Consider the following 6218-nt stretch of genomic DNA (forward strand, 5'->3'; position numbering starts at 1 on the left):
TCTGGGGCACCTGGTATTGGCTACTGCTGGAAGACAGGATACTGGACTAGATGGACCTTTGCTCTGACCCAATATAGCTGTTCTTATGTTCTTAAGATCGGTAACCACTGGTAGCTGCCTCGATTAGATAGAGTGATCCTGTGCTGCCCCCATGGGACCCTCAGGTTTTTGTACCTAATTTGAGGTATCTTGGTCCTGCCTTTCGGACGCTGAGCGCCTACAGCTCCAGTTAAAGTCAGTGGGAGCTGCGGATGCTCAGTACCTCTGAAACTGAAGCCTCACCTGTCTCATGCTGGGCACACACACACAGAATCAGTGGCCAGTGTTGAAAAGCCTTCAGCCTCGCATACTCAGTCATGCTGCGTAGGGAGTGGGAGAATTTCAGGCACATATTGCAAATGTTTACAGGACCTCCAGAATCCCCTTATACTCAGACCTCCAGGTGGTTAAGCCCAGAGACTGTGTATTCTTATTGCTCCCCAGTATGGAGTCCAAACTTTCGGCCCATTGACAGCAACCCTATGAGGTAATAAGACGGGTAGGGCCAGTTAATTATGAAATTATGCAGCCTGATGCAAGGAAAATTAAATTGATCTACCATGTAAATCTTTTCAAACCCTGAAAAGTACAAGAGGTTTTCTTCATAGCCTCCTGACCTCGTGAGGCAGAGCGGGGACCCTAGGTGCCCTGTGACAAAGCCCCAGGCTCTGTTCAGGTCAGAGGAAAACTCCCACCAGGGTAAAGCACCCAGGTGCAGCACCCGGTGGCCCCCTTCCCAACAGTATTTTCGGCCTGTCAGTGCAAACTCACTTAGCTTGCCACTGTATCCAGACAGAGCTGGAGCACCGAGTCAGAGAAGCGCCTCATCCTATGCCCCAGAGATGTGTGAAGCGGTACGGCAGGAACTCCAAACTATGTTGGGGCCTGGGGTTATAGATGAATCCCATAGTGACTGGAGGAGCCATATTGTCTTGGTCCCCAATCTGGACGGCACCACCTGATTTTGTGTTGATTTTAGAAAAATAAATGCCATTTCTAAGTTGTATGTATATCCCAAGATCAGCTGGGGTGAAGCCCAATATATTACCACATCTGACCTCACAAAGGGATATTAGCAAATTCCTCTTATACCTGGGTGCCATGAAAAGACTGCCTTCATCACTGCTTACGGGCTCTCTCAGTTCTGCGCCATTTGGCCTCCATGGAGCACCCGCCACTTTTCAATGGTTAATGGACTGGGTCCTCGACCCCCATGGCTGGTGTGTCGCAGCATACTTGGGTGATGTGGCTATTTGTAGGCGGGATTGGGAGGATCACCTAAAGCTTGTAGTGGTTGTTCTCCAGTCCCTAGAAGATCCTGGGCTGACGACAAACCCCACTCAGTGCCAGATAGGAAGAGATGAAACTCTGTATGTGGGGTACACATTGGGGAAGGGCCACTCATCGCGAAGGTGGAGAAAAGCCACCCATCTTTGTCACAAGTGGTCTCTGAAGTACTCAGTATTGTCTCAATTTTTTCAGACATGCGGAGTTCCTCCAGGAGATGTTTGCGGCCCAGGAAAACATAATGTGTCCTAACTTTTACTGTCAAGGAGGAGTAAGTCTACGCTCCTTTTCAGATGCTTTTCTGATCCAATGATCCAATTCACCTGACGTATGCATTCCCATCATTTCTTTTAATACCAAGGGGTCTTTGGAAGGTGAGGCAGGCCCAGGTACGGCTGATCCTCATAGCTCCTGCATGACTGAACATCAGTTTTGGTATTCACACCTTGTGCATCTCTTAAATAATCTCGTCATAACTCTTCCACCTTTGATGGACATAATCTCTCAAAATCACGGTCAAATCCTGCACCCAGATCCTTCACCCCTACACTTAAGGCGTGGATGTCCCTGGATAACTTCAGTTGATGAAAGTTGCTCAAAAGAGGTTCAAGTTATTCTGCTTCAGAGTAGAAAACCTTTCACTAGATGTACATGTAGTGCAAAATGGAAGCGTTTTTCTTTGTGTGCATCTCAGTGTGGATTTAGTCAATTGTAAACCACAATTTCAGTTATATTAAACATTTGTCATAGTTGAAATAGGCAGGCCTGTCAGTTAATACAAGTAAATTTCAATTTGCAACAATATCTGCCTATCATCCACCAGTCCAAAATGGCTTGTATTTTTCCCGATTATGCTGTTAGGAGGTTTTTTAAAAGTCTGCCTCAAGTTTTTCTTCTGTTGGGAAACAATTTCCCTTTGTGGGAACCTAGTACTCACCGCAAGGTCATCTCCGATTTTCATATCAATCAGTATATACATTTACCAGTATTCTTCTGAAGCCTCACTCATTTCCAGGAGAGGCAAGGTGCCACACCTTGGACAGCAAGAGAGTCTCATTACCTGCACAGGACAGATCACAATGCTGTTTGTGGCATTTGGTAGTAGATCCAAAGGAAGATCTGTGTCATCACAAAGACAGTCAAAGTGGATGTCGGACCGTGTTAGAACACCCTAGAACATGAAGAAATTGACTCCGATATCGTGTATTAGATCTCATTCTATCAGAGCTCAGCAGCATGTTTCAATAGCGTCCCAGTAGCTTTAGTCTGCAGGGCAGCTGCAAGGAGCTGTGTTCATAAGTTTACTCACCTCTTCTGGTTGGTGTCAGCTTCCAGGTCAGAGGCTCAGTTTGGCTGGGCAGTACTGCAGCCGTGGCTCAGGTGAGCGCCTAGCTCCCACTCCCTTGAGGAGTTAACTGCTAGGAAGGGGAAATGGAGCCCCCTGGCACTCACTAAAGGGAAAGTGGTGGATTCTCCATCTCTTGATGTCATTGAATGAAGACTAGATGCCTTTCTGGAATATGTGTGCCCAAAAAGTAACTGTTGTGCTATACAGGAAGCCCATGATATGCAGGGGGTTAGATGAGATGCTCTAAAGGTCTCTTCTGGCCATAAAGTCTACTAATTTTGTTAAAACTGACTGTAGCATTGGGAGCAGCCTCTGATGTTTTACTGTCTAGCCGGCTTGCTTCCTAGAATGAACAGGCATTGAGTGGGGTGATCTGCAGAGAGTAGCTCAAACCTTCAAAGTGTCAGGCCAGCAGCAGGACATTAGCACTTCAGGGGATGGGTGGGTGTGGCAGTGACATCACAAAGGCCTTTTGCAGGACCTCAGCCTATTGGTCAAAGGTGGTGGGGAGGTGGTGACCTCACAGAGAGATGCTGACATCAGCCAGGCAGGACAGGGGCGCAGGGCCAGGGAAACCTCAGAGACCCCTGTGGCTTTGCTTCAGCAAGTCTCTGTCTCAAGGTCTCTCTTTGAGGACTGAGAGAGTATTAGGGTACACGTATGTGAGTGCGAGGAGGAGCCTCTTTCGAGTTTTCTCCTTTCCTTTTACTGATTTTACTAGAAAACAGACGTCCCTGTTTAGAAGGTAAGAGTCTCCGGGAGGTTTTGGAACCTGTTCAGTCTGCTCCGGGGGGGAGGGATAGCTCAGTGGTTTGAGCATTGGCCTGCTAAACCCAGGGTTGTGAGTTCAATCCTTGAGGGGGCCACTTAGGGATCTGGGGCAAAATCAGTACTTGGTCCTGCTAGTGAAGGCAGGGGGCTGGACTCGATGACCTTTCAAGGTCCCTTCCAGTTCTAGGAGATAGGATATCTCCATTAATTTATTTTTATTTAGTGAGAACCACTTGTACAGACACCCATCTCCCAGTAACTGCGATGCTTTGAGATGTTCTGTACATGCATTGCCCACGGCCTGCCCTCCTTACCCACAGCTTGGACGCTTTCATCTGGATTTTGGGCAGCAAAGCAACTGAGTGGCTGTTGGGGTGACCACACCCTTTCTGCCCTTTGGAGAGGAAGAGCGAGGGCATGCAGGGCACATGCCTGGCCCTACTAGATACTGCTGGTGAACGCCTGTGCAAGGGGCACATGCGTGCCAGGAGAGGGGCGCATGCGTGCCAGGAGAGGCACGCACATACAGAGAACATCTCAAGCATCACAGTTACCGTATGGCAAGTCTTTAATATCTAGGACTCTTTGAATCACACCAGTTTTCACACGTGCAAGTCACCCCCACTATACACACTCACACAAACTCCTACCTGGCCACACTCAGTCCTTCTCTACACTACAAACTTAAATCGACTTCAGTTTCGTCAATGTACGGCCACCGTTGTGGTTAAACCACTGTTGCATGTCCACACTATGCTTCTTGTGTCAGCAGAGCGCATCCACACTAGCAGCTCTTACATCCACACAGGGAGCAGTGCACTGTGGTAGCTATCCCACTGCGCAACTAGGCACAGGGTGCTTTGGGAAGGGTTTGCAACGCCTCATGGGACAGGTACAGCATCACACAATGCAAGTTTCTCAATCCCATCATTCCATGGGCATCCTACTAGATTTCCAATCGCTTTTCAACTGCCCTAGTAACCCGCGAGCCAGCCATCTGTGTCAGAAAGCTTGGGTCCTGAACTGCTGTTCAGCATTGTGCTGTGTGTTATGAACACAAGGCTATAAAATGAGCCCAACGGGGGGCTATTCGGCTGAGGGAGGCATTGAAGGAGCAGTTTAGCACTGAGCCACAGTAATGTGTGTTGCTGGAGTGTGCTAAGCCTGGAATTGTTTGTTTGCACCGTGCTAGGAATCTTGTAATGATTGCTGTGTGTGCCTGACTAGTACAATGCACATGCACCTGTTGCTATTGCCTGTGAATGTTAGCAGCAGCCATCATGTGATGGGGAATAATGAAGATAAATTCAGTTTCCCTAAGTAGATTTTTCTTCCACACCCATGAAAACATACCTTTGTAATGCTGAAGTAAACATCATACATGCAGGGGAAAGTATCTGTAAAGGGCAGGGAAAAGGGGATTCACAAGCACATACACTAAGGAGGCTCTCACAGCTGGGTGTATGTGCAGCTGTCATTATGTATAATCTCCCGCGGGATGGAGTGCCTGGGGTACTGCTGTGGCCCTGGAAGATACGTGGAAGGTGTGTGGGGGGAGAGGAGGGAAAGTGTATGGAGGTCCTGGAATGCTGGTTTTTTTTCTAATTAAGCTTTGTATGATTGGAGATGGTTTCAGCCAGAATTAAAACAAACCTCAAACATAGGAATTTGTTTCACAGAGTTTATTTACATTTTTATCTAATGATTTGTTGTAGAGTGTGTAACTCACATGCAGCGCACTGCAGAATGAGAAGTATGGAGAACTCCCTTGTGATTCTCTCCACAGTGATTTCTCTTTGTATCAGAACTTGTGCACCTATGACAAGAGGAAAGTATTTGATCCCCTTTGCTTATGATTTCTCTGCGGCTACTAGCTCTTATGAATTCTGTTGTAAAAACATTTGAGTAGTACAACACCAATACAGAACTGAGCCAAAAGAGCATATCAGAGCAAAAATAACTACAGGTGCAGTGGAAAGACAGAGATTCTTGAAATTGGAGGCACTGAACCAGTTTTTTTTTCTGAAACCCGATTGCTTTTGAGACACCCCTCTCCTTGACAGAGGTGAGAGTGCAAAGGATACCACCGTGCATCTGTGATCACGGTGGCGGTAGAGACCCAAGTCATATTGTCCAGATAACAAAAGTTCATTCCAATTCTGAATCTGTACAATGTAATGGCAGTATATTATCTGTCCACATGACACTGACTCACTTTTAATTACGCTGTACAGAGCCATGGAATGCTGCAATTTATTTTAACATAAAGTAACGTTTACTGAAGTAAAGATGTCTTGAAAATGGGGTATTGTTTTAACACAAAAACCTTCCTCAGGAGATGTAAATCTCTTTTATTGAATGAATAATCTACAGTGGGCGTACAAAATTTGTACCAATTTCCCACCCTCCATTGGTATTTTAGCCCTGTGCAGTTTACATCTATATGAAAAAGTGAATGCTAGTGGCATCTGTTTATACTTGTCCAGGGGAAGTTTTAATTCTGTTTCTTTTCATTCTTTCTTAAAACCATGTCCTCTTTTCCTACAGCCTGAGGCTAAGCACCCTGACCCCCACCCTGACCGCTCCCCCACCAGCCCTCCACCCATATACCCCCACTCTGACCCCAACCCCCACCTTCCCTCAGAGCCCCCACCCTGTCTGCTCCCTCCACCAGCCCTCCACCCATATACCACTACCCTGCCCCCTGCCCCAACCTTGCCCCAGAGCCCCCACCCTGATTGCTCCCCCCACCCATATACCACTACCCTGACCC

The sequence above is a fragment of the Terrapene carolina genome, unplaced genomic scaffold, assembly GCF_002925995.2.
Source record: "Terrapene carolina triunguis isolate 2854851 unplaced genomic scaffold, T_m_triunguis-2.0 Scaffold230, whole genome shotgun sequence".
NCBI lineage: Eukaryota > Metazoa > Chordata > Testudines > Emydidae > Terrapene > Terrapene triunguis.